The sequence below is a fragment of the Scylla paramamosain genome, chromosome 12, assembly GCF_035594125.1.
Source record: "Scylla paramamosain isolate STU-SP2022 chromosome 12, ASM3559412v1, whole genome shotgun sequence".
NCBI classification, from domain to species: Eukaryota; Metazoa; Arthropoda; class Malacostraca; order Decapoda; family Portunidae; genus Scylla; species Scylla paramamosain.
The window spans coordinates 15,851,056-15,870,149 of record NC_087162.1 but is presented as its reverse complement, the minus strand read 5'-3'; the positions used below and the strand labels follow the sequence as shown (position 1 = coordinate 15,870,149).

Below are 19,094 nucleotides of genomic sequence, written 5' to 3'. Positions count from 1 at the left end.
AACTTTGCTACAATGCACCTCCGCTGTACTGCAGTGTACGTGTGTGTGTGTGTGTGTGTGTGTGTGTGTGTGTGTGTGTGTGTGTGTGTGTGTGTGTGTGTGTGTGTGTGTGTGTGTGTGTGTGTGTGTGTGTGTGTGTGTGTGTGTGTGTGAAAAAATAAAGGAAATGATAAGCAATACAACTGATGTAAAAGTTACGAGATCTTTTTTCCCACTTTCCTGACCGTACCGGCGTCATGGGTACCACAGCTCCCCAGCAAGTGGAGAGTCCTGAGTCCGATCTCCGGGTGCGCATTAAAAAACATACATACATACATACATACATACATACATACATACATACATATATAATGACATTTCTCCCCGAGTTAGGATACACAACCTGATCATACACATCGCGGTTGGGTTAGAGCAACACTGCCACCGTATTTCCTCCAGATCAAAGAAAAGGCAAGTTTAATTAGGGAGATCTCACGCTGGTATGCAGATGCAGGCAGATACCGACATGAAGTATATTAAGAATTATTTACCGCACTTCATATACAATTACGTACCACACGGTCGAAAAATTAAAACACTTCCCGCTACACTTGAATAATGAGGAGATACTGTTTTTACTCAGATTTATGGGGTATATTAAATAAAAAAAATATATATATAAATAAAGTGGGGAGAGGAGCGAGACAGGCACAGTGAAGAGTGACACAATAACATGAGAAGTCTACACACTGGTTTATTCAAATGCTTCTATTACGAATACTTGTTTATTTACCTCAGGTCTCTCACTCTTTACTGATGACCCTGTTTTGATTTCTACTTATTGTTAGTAATAAAAAAAATACAGAAATTATGAGTGAAAAAAAAAAAAAAAGGCAGAAGGCAGATCTACAAGAGGTGAGCGGGCAGGAATGAGAGGCAGCGACGGAAGGAAGCAACACTTTGTCATGGTGAATGCAGAATAGTTTTCTTTAACGACTTATTTTCTTAGCACGGACGCGTCCACACTTGCTCTGTGGATGCCCATTTCCTTACAGTACTATCTAATATCATAGTTTAGTTAAGTAATATATGTGACGATTTCTCCAATATATATATATATATATATATATATATATATATATATATATATATATATATATATATATATATATATATATATATATATATATATATATATATATATAAGGCCTTCCATTGCCTCCCGCTCGCGGCGTCGTGACTTGTGACTGGTTATTCTGCAGAGCCGCTATTCTCATGCTTTGCAAGGCTTTCAAGGCTCCTGATTGGATGTTACGGGTCGGTTCATTTTCCTTGATGGACAACGCTTCTAGGATATCGTCGGGGCAGACCGTGGTGATTTGTGTGTTTTTTTTTCTATTATTTTTCTTGTTAGGCGTGACTTGTGTTCTTCTTCCAGATGTTTCTTCGGAGCCCCTGACGTGAGCTGTTTCGGAGAACAATAGGAGGGACCCCATCAGATCCATAAGCTTTCCGAGGGTTTAGGCCAGCGAAGGCATGGAAAACATCACTGCGAAGAATTTTAATAGGTGGCATGAAGTAGTCAGAGGGTGGAGGAGAGGGAGGAACAAGCCCAGAATCGTCCAAGGTAGAGTTTTTAGCAAAGGTTTGAGCGAAGAGTTCAGCTTTAGAAATAGATGTGATAGCAGTGGTGCCATCTGGTTGAAATAAAGGAGGGAAAGAAGAAGAAGCAAAGTTATTGGAAATATATTTGGCTAGATGCCAGAAATCACGAGGGGAGTTAGATCTTGAAAGGTTTTGACATTTTCTGTTAATGAAGGAGTTTTTGGCTAGTTGGAGGACAGACTTGGCATGGTTCCAGGCAGAAATATAAAGTGCATGAGATTCTGGTGATGGAAAGCTTAAGTACCTTTTGTGGGCCACCTAGGTGAGGCGTCTGGACAGCTTCACTATAGTCATGCCGACATAGGTGGAAGGAAGGGCTTCACAGTTCCCTTGTTTACAAGTGAACCTATTGACGACATATGATTGCTAAAGTTGTCCTTTCACCTTGTTGAGCCTGTTTCTGTGGCGCAGATGGCTTGTTTTCTTGTTTTAACAGTAAATGACCAAGTTCAGGCGTTTTTCAGTTGATATAATGTTCTTCTCCAATATTTGCTTCATAATTCTTTCTTCTTCTTTGTAGGTGGTGGTGTACTGTGCACTGCAGAATATGTCGATGGCTTCTTTCTTCCTCGTAGTTCCTTCTACTTCCCGGTGCCAGCGGTCGATAATTCTCTTTATTTGATTGTTTATGTCTCTTTTGTTGGAGCCGTTATTTAGTAGCACTTGTTTAGAGCGTTCTATTTCTTTAGCAATACCATTCCTGGACATGCTGATGAGACAAGAACAAGAGACTTTCAACACCGACGTCTACATGAAACCTACAAACCCTGGCCACTGCCTGAACGGAAACAACGAGTGTTCCCAACGATACAAGGATTCTGTCATCGCAGCATATATATGAAGAACACTCACTCATTGTAGCACGTGGAAACAAGTTCATTAAGAAAAAATGATAATTCATTTTATAAACTATTTGTACATGTTACATGTTTCGTGGTTTCACAACAGCCGACAGTCTTTCATGATTAAATTGATATTTACATTTTAGAATACTTTGTTTCCAAGCCAAACTTCAGTTCCCTGTCACACGCTGTGGATGCAATGAATCATGCTTGGCGGACGTGTCTCAAAAAAATTCGTGACTGACAGCATGTGAGGCCCGCTTGTCTCTGCATCGTAAAGTAAGGTTCCTGCTTCCCGACGAGTCGACCATGAAGGCATCAATGCGTTTTTTTAGCTAATCTGGTTCGTTTACGATTGAAAAGAAAAGTGCGGACAGGACACTGCTTACCTTTGTGTCGAAGCCATGTTTATCTAAGTTCGACAGAAAGTGCAGAGGAACTGTTGTGTAAGTAACGGGTAGCCTTCAAGACGATCATTAATTTGTAGAAAGTTTTCAGAAAAAGAACGTAAACTCTAAATTACGAGAGGATTGATGATGCCCGCGAAATACGAAAAATGGATCGCTGACTTAAAGACACAGAGCAATGTACTAAAAAGACTGTCACAGTGACACCTCAACATATCATGGACGAGCAGCAAAATAAAGCCAGCCCGGCGGAAAGGACCTGCTTCATCACCGGCCTGTCCAGTGTCACAGAAATATGATGGAACACAAACATAGCAAAAAATAAATTAATAAATGAAAAGGAACTTACATACGACAAAAATTAACGTGACGATGATGTCCATGGAGACAAGACTCAAACATTTAGTGAATGCTAGCGATCATAAAAAATACATAAAAGTGCCAAGCAGGTACTGAAACTTAATTTCTTATTACATATATGTTTTGTTTCTTGGCTCTTCCTTATTATTTATTCTTTTGTGATTAATACAAAGCATCTCCCAAGGCTCAGTGAGGAAGACTTGTTGCCACGCCGCCCAAAGTGGAACGGGTTTGAATGTAACAATTTTTTGTTTCCCCTGTATTGAAAAGTTTTATTTCATTTTATTCTTTTTGCGTGTGTGTGTGTGTGTGTGTGTGTGTGTGTGTGTGTGTGTGTGTGTGTGTGTCTATATATATATATATATATATATATATATATATATATATATATATATATATATATATATATATATATATATATATATATATATATATATATATATATATATATATATATATATATATATATATATATATATATTAGACAAACACGAACACACCCACCCACACACACACACACACACACACACACACACACACACACACACACACACACACACACACACACACACACACACACAAATAAGGAAAATCTTTTCAATACAGAGGGAAAAAACATTTTTAGATTTAAACACGTTCCGCTTTAGGCGGCAACAAGTTTTCTTCGCTGAGCTTGGGAGATGCTTTGTATTAATCACAAAAAAATAAAAATAAAATAAAATAAAAGGGAAAAACCAAGAAAAAAAAAAAAACAGACTTACACAAGGTCAGCGACGGGAATTACCGGCCTGGAAGCTCCGTCAGGTGAACAAGCCTTGTGCATGTCCAGGTATAAAAGCAGGACGGCGCCTCGCAGCTCACCAAACACACCTGCTCCACCACAGCTCAGCCTTGCCTCATTCCCTCACTGGACGCCATGCGAGCAGTAAGTTGTCTTCTGTCCAGCACCCAACCTGCGCCATCATCTGTCATGTACTCTCTCTTGCAGACAAGTGCTACCCACAGTACTCATAACGCCTCTCCCGCAGCTGACCCTCTTGTTGATGGTGGCCGTGGCTCTGACGGCGCTGGTGGTAGTACAGGCCATGCCAGAACCCCTCCCTGATCCAGACCCTGAGGCCCTCCCAAACCCAGAGGCGTTCCCTGACCCAGAGGCCTTCCCTAATCACGGCAGGCGATATGGCGGCCGATACGGTAGCCATGGACATCGATACGGCAGCCGTTACCACTAGCCCCCTTACCGCCGCCCACACAGCCACGTCCACTACACTACCTACCACTGAAGACCACACGAGACAGACCAGGACACCGGAATAAGCAAGCATTGAATTATTAAGGACTCTCCTACACCACAAAACTTCAGGCATCTTCACCGCCTCCACCATTCCTCTTAAATATGATTCTATGAACCACAAAAAAAAATAATAAATAAATAAATAAATAAATAAATAAATAAATAAACTAAATCATTTTTGTGCTTCAGTATACTCTCCATCCAAGCTTCCCTAACAGTAAATCATGAAACCTACGCACTTGTATCTGAATTTATCACAACACCACAGCAGTCTGAAGGGAACGAAAGTCACAGTTTTGGCTGGAAACACAGACTCCTACTTCAGAGATGCAAGGATGCAAGGTCGAAAGCAACGCCTAAGAAAATTATAATGACTAATAAAAGGTATAAGAAAAATAGAGAACAACAACGAGATCATGGTTCGTGTTCCTTAAGGTTTTGCCATCATCATCTCGACAACTTTTAACAGGCTTTAGTAAAGATGAGTTCAAAGCTGTTTCCATGCTCCTAATATTTTAAAATAGACTTTGCACCATCAGTGCATAAGAAAACATCATGAGAATCAAGTTAATCATCATTGTGATCTTTAAAATTAGTCCTCGTGAAACCCCAGCTTTGAGAAATAAGAGCAGAAGAGGCAGGCATTGGGCAGCGGCCTCTTCCACGTGCGAGGTTCACGAGTATTCGCGTAGATTCACACATCGACCACTACGCCACGAATGCGCATTGACTGAGCGAGAATTACAATTACTGATTGGTCCTCACATGATAGGTATCTAAAAAGAGCTTAGGAGGTTCACGTGCACACTTAGGAGATTCACGAGTACCGGTACAGACTCACGCATCCAGCCCTGTGCCACGAATACGCAACTACTGAGATAGAATTACAAGTATTGACCGGCAGTAGGTACCTGACAACAGCTTACATAATGGAGGTCAAGCAAATAACACTGATGGATTTACACCTGTTTCTTACAGTGGCAGTCAAGGGAGGGACAATAAGGGACGGCTCTCCAAACCACAGTAACCTTTGGACTTCAGAAAGACAACGCAGCAAGTTTCCTGCCTGTTAGACGAATATTTGGGCCTTGTGGGGATTTGGGGAGGAACAGTCTTCGAGGCTTTCTTCTTTATATATATATATATAACTACAGCTTGTACAGAGATATGTACAGAGACAACCTTGTCCTCTACGTTCTCGTATCTGGGCTGAGTCTGTTCTCCACTTATCCCAGCTCGTTTACTTTATTGTGTAGTGATTGGCCAGCCGGCTAGTCACTCCTCGCTAATCCTCGCGAGACTGGCGCTGCCTTGTGGGTTCCCCAGCTCCCAGGCGCTTGACCTGACCTCATTTTGAGTCTGGCCGGTCCCACACCTGGGAAGCTTAGCATGTTGGGAATCTACGAGGATTAGCGTGGAGTGACTAGCCGGCACTGAGTGCCAGGATGGTTAGCCAACACTTCCCACTATGCTGACGTTGTGTCTTGTCTCTCAAGGAACATGCCTTCTAGTTGACACACCCAACTCTGCAGACACAACTTGTTTTGGATGCCAAACCCAGCTGCATTATATTTCCATCGCAACACTGCGGCGATGAGAAAGAGGCTGAAGACAGTCAGTTGAGAGGAGTTGATGAGACGAAAAGCTTTTGATTCCATCCTGTCTAAAAGAGCTGTATGAGTGGAACCCCCCAGACATATGAAGCATACTCCATACATGGGCGGATAAGGCCTTTGTACAGAGTTAGCAGTTGGGAGGGGGGGGGGAGAAAAACTGACGGAGACGTCTCAGAACACCTAACTTCATAGAAGCTCTTTTAGCTAGAGATAAGATGTGAAGTTTCCAGTTTAGATTATAAGTAAAAGACAGACCGAGGATGTTCAGTGTAGAAGAGGGGGACAGTTGAGTATCACTGAAGAAGAGGGGATAGTTGTCTGGAAGGTTGTGACGAGTTAATAGATGGAGGAATTGAGTTTTTGAGGCATTGAATAATACCAAGTTTTCTGCCCCAATCAGAAATTTTAGAAAGATCAGAAATCAGGCGTTCTGTGGCTTCCCAGCGTGAAATGTTTTCCTCCTGAAGGATTGGACGTCTATGAAAAGACGTGGAAAAGTGCAGGGTGGTATCATCAGCGTAGGAGTGGACAGGACAAGAAGTTTGCTTTAGAAGGTCATTGATAAATAATAAGAAGAGAGTAGGTGACAGGACAAAACCCTGAGGAACACCGCTGTTAATAGATTTAGAAGAGCAGTGAACGTCTACCACTGCAGCAATACAACGGTCAGAAAGGAAACTTGAGATGAAGTTACAGAGAGAAGGATAGAGGCCGAAGGAGGATAGTTTAATTGGAAATCAAGGCTTTGTGCCAGACTCTATCAAAAGCTTTAGATATGTCCAAGGCAACAGCAAAAGTTTCACCAAAATCTTTAGAATAGGATGACCAAGACTCAATATTGAAAGATAGAAGATCAACAATAGAGCGGCATTGATGGAATCCATACTGGCAATAGATAGAAGGCTGTGAAATGAGAGATGTTTAAGAATCTTCCTGTTGAGGATAGATTATTACGATAATAAAGGTACAGATCTGGGAATTACCAGCTACCTCCCTCCGCCTCTCTTATGACCATATACTGAAACACTTCTGCGCCGCACCATTACATACAAACGGCTCTAGGTGAAGTGACACAGGTTTTTAAGTATTTTTATGGTTCTAATGACATCAAAAAGATTTCTACATTAACAGGAGAAACACTCTTGAAAACCAAGCTAATCATCTTTGTGACCTTTGTAATTAGTTGTGATGAGAGAGCAGAGCGTTTCAGAATACAGGCCTTGGTCGCCCTTTGTGATCCACACGGTGCCAGTTTTCTTCCAGCCAAGCCACATAGCGTGCAGCCAGGCAACCCCTCCCACACCACCACAGGGGCCACAGGGAGGACTCAAAAGTATTAGGACGCATGGTATTTCTCTCTCTCTCTCTCTCTCTCTCTCTCTCTCTCTCTCTCTCTCTCTCTCTCTCTCTCTCTCTCTCTCTCTCTCTCTCTGTGTGTGTGTGTGTGTGTGTGTGTGTGTGTGTGTGTGTGTGTGTGTGTGAAGAGGAAAAAAAAGGAAAAATAAACTACGTAATTCCGTTCTTCTTACCCAGCCTTCCACGTCCGTCAGCATGAGATTAGAATTATCTCCATCATACAAGCCCAGCTGTTGCATTTTAATTACTTTAATGTACCCGCCCTGTCTTCTCTCAAACCTTTATTTATCTCCTGGACGACAACGGTATATACTCGGCTGCCAGACCGCTTCCCCATCAAGGACTCGAACCGACGCCCAAGGAAAACACGCTCACAAATTCACGCATCAGCCACGATTCCACAAAGATGCTCTGCCCAGGACGTGATTGATTTCTCTTTGAATGCCGACTTGTAATTCAAAAGAAGTTACACAAAGAAACACCAGTAATGCTGCAGCTTAGTGATGACCTAAACCTGCGTATTATAGTGGCGGTGAAGGAACAAGTAAAGGACGGCACGAAGCAATATCAAGGGTTTAGACGGAAGCACAACCATCAGTAGGCACTTCACCACGCTAAGAACATCACTAACTTTGCTACAATGCACCTCCGCTGTACTGCAGTGTACGTGTGTGTGTGTGTGTGTGTGTGTGTGTGTGTGTGTGTGTGTGTGTGAAAAAATAAAGGAAATGATAAGCAATACAACTGATGTAAAAGTTACGAGATCTTTTTTCCCACTTTCCTGACCGTACCGGCGTCATGGGTACCACAGCTCCCCAGCAAGTGGAGAGTCCTGAGTCCGATCTCCGGGTGCGCATTAAAAAACATACATACATACATACATACATACATACATACATACATACATATATAATGACATTTCTCCCCGAGTTAGGATACACAACCTGATCATACACATCGCGGTTGGGTTAGAGCAACACTGCCACCGTATTTCCTCCAGATCAAAGAAAAGGCAAGTTTAATTAGGGAGATCTCACGCTGGTATGCAGATGCAGGCAGATACCGACATGAAGTATATTAAGAATTATTTACCGCACTTCATATACAATTAAAGTACCACACGGTCGAAAAATTAAAACACTTCCCGCTACACTTGAATAATGAGGAGATACTGTTTTTACTCAGATTTATGGGGTATATTAAATAAAAAAAATATATATATAAATAAATAGAAATGGGAAGACCCAGAATATCCCTACAACAACAACAACAACAAAAAACAACAACAACATGATATTATACGTTCAATTTTCACTCCTCTACGTACGTACAAAAACGGTCAGAAGAGTTTACATTATTCTTAAGAACAGGCTCTCCCAACTTTGTGACGTGTATTTTTGAAAACAGAGAGAGAGAGAGAGAGAGAGAGAGAGAGAGAGAGAGAGAGAGAGAGAGAGAGAGAGAGAGAGAGAGAGAGAGAGAGAGAGAGAGAGAGAGAGAGAGAGAGAGAGAGAGAGAGAGAGAGAGAGAGAGAGAGAGAGAGAAAGAGAGGGAGGGAGGGAGGGAGGGAGGGAGGGAGGGAGGAAGGAAGGAAGGAAGGAAGGAAGGAAGGAAGGAAGGAAGGAAGGAAGGAAGGAAGGAAGGAAGGAAGGAAGGAACTAACAAGCAAACAAACGAAAGACCGAACGAGCACACAAACAAGAAACATAAAATGGTAATCAGTACATCTGAGGTAAGGCTTCAAAAAGTTTTTGCCATTAACTATGTTGTATGTTCGTCATTTTCAGAGCCCATACCTATAGAGAAAATTCCCCTGAATACGACAGGATAATAAAAAGATATATTCATCAATAAAAATGAGCTGAGCTGCTGAATTATTTCCAAAACAAAATTCGTTTTTTCATTTACTCACCGCTATCTGTTGCCTAAGTGGGGAGAGGAGCGAGACAGGCACAGTGAGGAGTGACACAATAACATGAGAAGTCTACACACTGGTTTATTCAAATGCTTCTATTACGAATACTTGTTTATTTACCTCAGGTCTCTCACTCTTTACTGATGACCCTGTTTTGATTTCTACTTATTGTTAGTAATAAAAAAAATACAGAAATTATGAGTGAAAAAAAAAAAAAAAAGGCAGAAGGCAGATCTACAAGAGGTGAGCGGGCAGGAATGAGAGGCAGCGACGGAAGGAAGCAACACTTTGTCATGGTGAATGCAGAATAGTTTTCTTTAACGACTTATTTTCTTAGCACGGACGCGTCCACACTTGCTCTGTGGATGCCCATTTCCTTACAGTACTATCTAATATCATAGTTTAGTTAAGTAATATATGTGACGATTTCTCCAATATATATATATATATATATATATATATATATATATATATATATATATATATATATATATATATATATATATATATATATATATATATATATATATATATATATATATATATATATATATATATATATATATATATATATATATATATATATATATATATATATATATATATATGGCCTTCCATTGCCTCCCGCTCGCGGCGTCGTGACTTGTGACTGGTTATTCTGCAGAGCCGCTATTCTCATGCTTTGCAAGGCTTTCAAGGCTCCTGATTGGATGTTACGGGTCGGTTCATTTTCCTTGATGGACAACGCTTCTAGGATATCGTCGGGGCAGACCGTGGTGATTTGTGTGTTTTTTTTTCTATTATTTTTCTTGTTAGGCGTGACTTGTGTTCTTCTTCCAGATGTTTCTTCGGAGCCCCTGACGTGAGCTGTTTCGGAGAACAATAGGAGGGACCCCATCAGATCCATAAGCCTTCCGAGGGTTTAGGCCAGCGAAGGCATGGAAAACATCACTGCGAAGAATTTTAATAGGTGGCATGAAGTAGTCAGAGGGTGGAGGAGAGGGAGGAACAAGCCCAGAATCGTCCAAGGTAGAGTTTTTAGCAAAGGTTTGAGCGAAGAGTTCAGCTTTAGAAATAGATGTGATAGCAGTGGTGCCATCTGGTTGAAATAAAGGAGGGAAAGAAGAAGAAGCAAAGTTATTGGAAATATATTTGGCTAGATGCCAGAAATCACGAGGGGAGTTAGATCTTGAAAGGTTTTGACATTTTCTGTTAATGAAGGAGTTTTTGGCTAGTTGGAGGACAGACTTGGCATGGTTCCAGGCAGAAATATAAAGTGCATGAGATTCTGGTGATGGAAAGCTTAAGTACCTTTTGTGGGCCACCTAGGTGAGGCGTCTGGACAGCTTCACTATAGTCATGCCGACATAGGTGGAAGGAAGGGCTTCACAGTTCCCTTGTTTACAAGTGAACCTATTGACGACATATGATTGCTAAAGTTGTCCTTTCACCTTGTTGAGCCTGTTTCTGTGGCGCAGATGGCTTGTTTTCTTGTTTTAACAGTAAATGACCAAGTTCAGGCGTTTTTCAGTTGATATAATGTTCTTCTCCAATATTTGCTTCATAATTCTTTCTTCTTCTTTGTAGGTGGTGGTGTACTGTGCACTGCAGAATATGTCGATGGCTTCTTTCTTCCTCGTAGTTCCTTCTACTTCCCGGTGCCAGCGGTCGATAATTCTCTTTATTTGATTGTTTATGTCTCTTTTGTTGGAGCCGTTATTTAGTAGCACTTGTTTAGAGCGTTCTATTTCTTTAGCAATACCATTCCTGGACATGCTGATGAGACAAGAACAAGAGACTTTCAACACCGACGTCTACATGAAACCTACAAACCCTGGCCACTGCCTGAACGGAAACAACGAGTGTTCCCAACGATACAAGGATTCTGTCATCGCAGCATATATATGAAGAACACTCACTCATTGTAGCACGTGGAAACAAGTTCATTAAGAAAAAATGATAATTCATTTTATAAACTATTTGTACATGTTACATGTTTCGTGGTTTCACAACAGCCGACAGTCTTTCATGATTAAATTGATATTTACATTTTAGAATACTTTGTTTCCAAGCCAAACTTCAGTTCCCTGTCACACGCTGTGGATGCAATGAATCATGCTTGGCGGACGTGTCTCAAAAAAATTCGTGACTGACAGCATGTGAGGCCCGCTTGTCTCTGCATCGTAAAGTAAGGTTCCTGCTTCCCGACGAGTCGACCATGAAGGCATCAATGCGTTTTTTTAGCTAATCTGGTTCGTTTACGATTGAAAAGAAAAGTGCGGACAGGACACTGCTTACCTTTGTGTCGAAGCCATGTTTATCTAAGTTCGACAGAAAGTGCAGAGGAACTGTTGTGTAAGTAACGGGTAGCCTTCAAGACGATCATTAATTTGTAGAAAGTTTTCAGAAAAAGAACGTAAACTCTAAATTACGAGAGGATTGATGATGCCCGCGAAATACGAAAAATGGATCGCTGACTTAAAGACACAGAGCAATGTACTAAAAAGACTGTCACAGTGACACCTCAACATATCATGGACGAGCAGCAAAATAAAGCCAGCCCGGCGGAAAGGACCTGCTTCATCACCGGCCTGTCCAGTGTCACAGAAATATGATGGAACACAAACATAGCAAAAAATAAATTAATAAATGAAAAGGAACTTACATACGACAAAAATTAACGTGACGATGATGTCCATGGAGACAAGACTCAAACATTTAGTGAATGCTAGCGATCATAAAAAATACATAAAAGTGCCAAGCAGGTACTGAAACTTAATTTCTTATTACATATATGTTTTGTTTCTTGGCTCTTCCTTATTATTTATTCTTTTGTGATTAATACAAAGCATCTCCCAAGGCTCAGTGAGGAAGACTTGTTGCCACGCCGCCCAAAGTGGAACGGGTTTGAATGTAACAATTTTTTGTTTCCCCTGTATTGAAAAGTTTTATTTCATTTTATTCTTTTTGCGTGTGTGTGTGTGTGTGTGTGTGTGTGTGTGTGTGTGTGTGTGTGTGTGTGTGTGTGTCTATATATATATATATATATATATATATATATATATATATATATATATATATATATATATATATATATATATATATTAGACAAACACGAACACACCCACCCACACACACACACACACACACACACACACACACACACACACACACACACACATACAAATAAGGAAAATCTTTTCAATACAGAGGGAAAAAACATTTTTAGATTTAAACACGTTCCGCTTTAGGCGGCAACAAGTTTTCTTCGCTGAGCTTGGGAGATGCTTTGTATTAATCACAAAAAAATAAAAATAAAATAAAATAAAAGGGAAAAACCAAGAAAAAAAAAAAACAGACTTACACAAGGTCAGCGACGGGAATTACCGGCCTGGAAGCTCCGTCAGGTGAACAAGCCTTGTGCATGTCCAGGTATAAAAGCAGGACGGCGCCTCGCAGCTCACCAAACACACCTGCTCCACCACAGCTCAGCCTTGCCTCATTCCCTCACTGGACGCCATGCGAGCAGTAAGTTGTCTTCTGTCCAGCACCCAACCTGCGCCATCATCTGTCATGTACTCTCTCTTGCAGACAAGTGCTACCCACAGTACTCATAACGCCTCTCCCGCAGCTGACCCTCTTGTTGATGGTGGCCGTGGCTCTGACGGCGCTGGTGGTAGTACAGGCCATGCCAGAACCCCTCCCTGATCCAGACCCTGAGGCCCTCCCAAACCCAGAGGCGTTCCCTGACCCAGAGGCCTTCCCTAATCACGGCAGGCGATATGGCGGCCGATACGGTAGCCATGGACATCGATACGGCAGCCGTTACCACTAGCCCCCTTACCGCCGCCCACACAGCCACGTCCACTACACTACCTACCACTGAAGACCACACGAGACAGACCAGGACACCGGAATAAGCAAGCATTGAATTATTAAGGACTCTCCTACACCACAAAACTTCAGGCATCTTCACCGCCTCCACCATTCCTCTTAAATATGATTCTATGAACCACAAAAAAAAATAATAAATAAATAAATAAATAAATAAATAAATAAATAAACTAAATCATTTTTGTGCTTCAGTATACTCTCCATCCAAGCTTCCCTAACAGTAAATCATGAAACCTACGCACTTGTATCTGAATTTATCACAACACCACAGCAGTCTGAAGGGAACGAAAGTCACAGTTTTGGCTGGAAACACAGACTCCTACTTCAGAGATGCAAGGATACAAGGTCGAAAGCAACGCCTAAGAAAATTATAATGACTAATAAAAGGTATAAGAAAAATAGAGAACAACAACGAGATCATGGTTCGTGTTCCTTAAGGTTTTGCCATCATCATCTCGACAACTTTTAACAGGCTTTAGTAAAGATGAGTTCAAAGCTGTTTCCATGCTCCTAATATTTTAAAATAGACTTTGCACCATCAGTGCATAAGAAAACATCATGAGAATCAAGTTAATCATCATTGTGATCTTTAAAATTAGTCCTCGTGAAACCCCAGCTTTGAGAAATAAGAGCAGAAGAGGCAGGCATTGGGCAGCGGCCTCTTCCACGTGCGAGGTTCACGAGTATTCGCGTAGATTCACACATCGACCACTACGCCACGAATGCGCATTGACTGAGCGAGAATTACAATTACTGATTGGTCCTCACATGATAGGTATCTAAAAAGAGCTTAGGAGGTTCACGTGCACACTTAGGAGATTCACGAGTACCGGTACAGACTCACGCATCCAGCCCTGTGCCACGAATACGCAACTACTGAGATAGAATTATAAGTATTGACCGGCAGTAGGTACCTGACAACAGCTTACATAATGGAGGTCAAGCAAATAACACTGATGGATTTACACCTGTTTCTTACAGTGGCAGTCAAGGGAGGGACAATAAGGGACGGCTCTCCAAACCACAGTAACCTTTGGACTTCAGAAAGACAACGCAGCAAGTTTCCTGCCTGTTAGACGAATATTTGGGCCTTGTGGGGATTTGGGGAGGAACAGTCTTCGAGGCTTTCTTCTTTATATATATATATATATAACTACAGCTTGTACAGAGATATGTACAGAGACAACCTTGTCCTCTACGTTCTCGTATCTGGGCTGAGTCTGTTCTCCACTTATCCCAGCTCGTTTACTTTATTGTGTGGTGATTGACCAGCCGGCTAGTCACTCCTCGCTAATCCTCGCGAGACTGGCGCTGCCTTGTGGGTTCCCCAGCTCCCAGGCGCTTGACCTGACCTCATTTTGAGTCTGGCCGGTCCCACACCTGGGAAGCTTAGCATGTTGGGAATCTACGAGGATTAGCGTGGAGTGACTAGCCGGCACTGAGTGCCAGGATGGTTAGCCAACACTTCCCACTATGCTGACGTTGTGTCTTGTCTCTCAAGGAACATGCCTTCTAGTTGACACACCCAACTCTGCAGACACAACTTGTTTTGGATGCCAAACCCAGCTGCATTATATTTCCATCGCAACACTGCGGCGATGAGAAAGAGGCTGAAGACAGTCAGTTGAGAGGAGTTGATGAGACGAAAAGCTTTTGATTCCATCCTGTCTAAAAGAGCTGTATGAGTGGAACCCCCCAGACATATGAAGCATACTCCATACATGGGCGGATAAGGCCTTTGTACAGAGTTAGCAGTTGGGAGGGGGGGGGAGAAAAACTGACGGAGACGTCTCAGAACACCTAACTTCATAGAAGCTCTTTTAGCTAGAGATAAGATGTGAAGTTTCCAGTTTAGATTATAAGTAAAAGACAGACCGAGGATGTTCAGTGTAGAAGAGGGGGACAGTTGAGTATCACTGAAGAAGAGGGGATAGTTGTCTGGAAGGTTGTGACGAGTTAATAGATGGAGGAATTGAGTTTTTGAGGCATTGAATAATACCAAGTTTTCTGCCCCAATCAGAAATTTTAGAAAGATCAGAAATCAGGCGTTCTGTGGCTTCCCAGCGTGAAATGTTTTCCTCCTGAAGGATTGGACGTCTATGAAAAGACGTGGAAAAGTGCAGGGTGGTATCATCAGCGTAGGAGTGGACAGGACAAGAAGTTTGCTTTAGAAGGTCATTGATAAATAATAAGAAGAGAGTAGGTGACAGGACAAAACCCTGAGGAACACCGCTGTTAATAGATTTAGAAGAGCAGTGAACGTCTACCACTGCAGCAATACAACGGTCAGAAAGGAAACTTGAGATGAAGTTACAGAGAGAAGGATAGAGGCCGAAGGAGGATAGTTTAATTGGAAATCAAGGCTTTGTGCCAGACTCTATCAAAAGCTTTAGATATGTCCAAGGCAACAGCAAAAGTTTCACCAAAATCTTTAGAATAGGATGACCAAGACTCAATATTGAAAGATAGAAGATCAACAATAGAGCGGCATTGATGGAATCCATACTGGCAATAGATAGAAGGCTGTGAAATGAGAGATGTTTAAGAATCTTCCTGTTGAGGATAGATTCAAAAACTTTAGAGAGGCAGGAAATTAAAGCAATAGGATGGTAGTTTGAGGAATTAAAACGGTCACCCTTTTTAGGAACAGGCTGAACGTAGGCAAATTTCCAGCAAGAAGGAAAGGTAGATGTTGACAGACAGAGTTGAAAGAGTTTGACTAGGGAAGGTTCAAACACGGAGGCACAGTTTCGGAAAACAATAGGAGGCACCCCATCAGGTACATAAGCCTTCCGAGGGTTTAGGCCAGCGAGGGCATGGAAAACATCATTGCGAAGAATTTTGATAGGTGGCATGAAGTAGTCAGAGGGTGGAGGAGAGGGAGGAACAAGCCCTGAATCGTCCAAAGTCGAGTTTTTAGCAAAGGTTTGAGCGAAGAGTTCGGCTTTAGAGATGTGAGAGGTGTTTAGAGATGTGATACCATTGCTATATATACGTGTGTGTGTGTGTGTGTGTGTGTGTGTGTGTGTGTGTGTGTGTGTGTGTGTGTGTGTGTGTGTGTGTGCGTGTGTGTGTGTGTGTGTGTGTGTGTGTGTGTGTGTGTGTGTGTGTGAAAAAATAAAGGAAATGATAAGCAATACAACTGATGTAAAAGTTACGAGATCTTTTTTCCCACTTTCCTGACCGTACCGGCGTCATGGGTACCACAGCTCCCCAGCAAGTGGAGAGTCCTGAGTCCGATCTCCGGGTGCGCATTAAAAAACATACATACATACATACATACATACATACATACATACATATATAATGACATTTCTCCCCGAGTTAGGATACACAACCTGATCATACACATCGCGGTTGGGTTAGAGCAACACTGCCACCGTATTTCCTCCAGATCAAAGAAAAGGCAAGTTTAATTAGGGAGATCTCACGCTGGTATGCAGATGCAGGCAGATACCGACATGAAGTATATTAAGAATTATTTACCGCACTTCATATACAATTAAAGTACCACACGGTCGAAAAATTAAAACACTTCCCGCTACACTTGAATAATGAGGAGATACTGTTTTTACTCAGATTTATGGGGTATATTAAATAAAAAAAAAATATATATAAATAAATAGAAATGGGAAGACCCAGAATATCCCTACAACAACAACAACAACAAAAAACAACAACAACATGATATTATACGTTCAATTTTCACTCCTCTACGTACGTACAAAAACGGTCAGAAGAGTTTACATTATTCTTAAGAACAGGCTCTCCCAACTTTGTGACGTGTATTTTTGAAAACAGAGAGAGAGAGAGAGAGAGAGAGAGAGAGAGAGAGAGAGAGAGAGAGAGAGAGAGAGAGAGAGAGAGAGAGAGAGAGAGAGAGAGAGAGAGAGAGAGAGAGAGAGAGAGAGAGAAAGAGAGGGAGGGAGGGAGGGAGGGAGGGAGGGAGGGAGGGAGGGAGGAAGGAAGGAAGGAAGGAAGGAAGGAAGGAAGGAAGGAAGGAAGGAAGGAAGGAAGGAAGGAAGGAAGGAAGGAAGGAAGGAAGGAAGGAACTAACATGCAAACAAACGAAAGACCGAACGAGCACACAAACAAGAAACATAAAATGGTAATCAGTACATCTGAGGTAAAGCTTCAAAAAGTTTTTGCCATTAACTATGTTGTATGTTCGTCATTTTCAGAGCCCATACCTATAGAGAAAATTCCCCTGAATACGACAGGATAATAAAAAGATATATTCATCAATAAAAATGAGCTGAGCTGCTGAATTATTTCCAAAACAAAATTCGTTTTTTCATTTACTCACCGCTATCTGTTGCCTAAGTGGGGAGAGGAGCGAGACAGGCACAGTGAGGAGTGACACAATAACATGAGAAGTCTACACACTGGTTTATTCAAATGCTTCTATTACGAATACTTGTTTATTTACCTCAGGTCTCTCACTCTTTACTGATGACCCTGTTTTGATTTCTACTTATTGTTAGTAATAAAAAAAATACAGAAATTATGAGTGAAAAAAAAAAAAAAAAAAAAGGCAGAAGGCAGATCTACAAGAGGTGAGCGGGCAGGAATGAGAGGCAGCGACGGAAGGAAGCAACACTTTGTCATGGTGAATGCAGAATAGTTTTCTTTAACGACTTATTTTCTTAGCACGGACGCGTCCACACTTGCTCTGTGGATGCCCATTTCCTTACAGTACTATCTAATATCATAGTTTAGTTAAGTAATATATGTGACGATTTCTCCAATATATATATATATATATATATATATATATATATATATATATATATATATATATATATATATATATATATATATATATATATATATATATATATAAGGCCTTCCATTGCCTCCCGCTCGCGGCGTCGTGACTTGTGACTGGTTATTCTGCAGAGCCGCTATTCTCATGCTTTGCAAGGCTTTCAAGGCTCCTGATTGGATGTTACGGGTCGGTTCATTTTCCTTGATGGACAACGCTTCTAGGATATCGTCGGGGCAGACCGTGGTGATTTGTGTGTTTTTTTTTCTATTATTTTTCTTGTTAGGCGTGACTTGTGTTCTTCTTCCAGATGTTTCTTCGGAGCCCCTGACGTGAGCTGTTTCGGAGAACAATAGGAGGGACCCCATCAGATCCATAAGCCTTCCGAGGGTTTAGGCCAGCGAAGGCATGGAAAACATCACTGCGAAGAATTTTAATAGGTGGCATGAAGTAGTCAGAGGGTGGAGGAGAGGGAGGAACAAGCCCAGAATCGTCCAAGGTAGAGTTTTTAGCAAAGGTTTGAGCGAAGAGTTCAGCTTTAGAAATAGATGTGATAGCAGTGGTGCCATCTGGTTGAAATAAAGGAGGGAAAGAAGAAGAAGCAAAGTTATTGGAAATATATTTGGCTAGATGCCAGAAATCACGAGGGGAGTTAGATCTTGAAAGGTTTTGACATTTTCTGTTAATGAAGGAGTTTTTGGCTAGTTGGAGGACAGACTTGGCATGGTTCCAGGCAGAAATATAAAGTGCATGAGATTCTGGTGATGGAAAGCTTAAGTACCTTTTGTGGGCCACCTAGGTGAGGCGTCTGGACAGCTTCACTATAGTCATGCCGACATAGGTGGAAGGAAGGGCTTCACAGTTCCCTTGTTTACAAGTGAACCTATTGACGACATATGATTGCTAAAGTTGTCCTTTCACCTTGTTGAGCCTGTTTCTGTGGCGCAGATGGCTTGTTTTCTTGTTTTAACAGTAAATGACCAAGTTCAGGCGTTTTTCAG

General features: G+C 41.6%; 2 long non-coding RNA genes across 2 annotated transcripts; both read left to right on the top strand.

Moving 5' to 3' along the window:
- Positions 1–4,043: 4,043 nt before the first annotated feature.
- LOC135105432 (uncharacterized) lies at positions 4,044–4,722 on the top strand. The gene is made up of 2 exons (XR_010270837.1): positions 4,044–4,178; positions 4,282–4,722. It is a non-coding gene; the product is annotated as an uncharacterized LOC135105432 (long non-coding RNA).
- An 8,105-nt stretch (positions 4,723–12,827) lies between these two features.
- On the top strand, positions 12,828–13,506 carry LOC135105431 (uncharacterized). The gene is made up of 2 exons (XR_010270836.1): positions 12,828–12,962; positions 13,066–13,506. It is a non-coding gene; the product is annotated as an uncharacterized LOC135105431 (long non-coding RNA).
- The last annotated feature ends 5,588 nt before the right edge of the window (positions 13,507–19,094 follow it).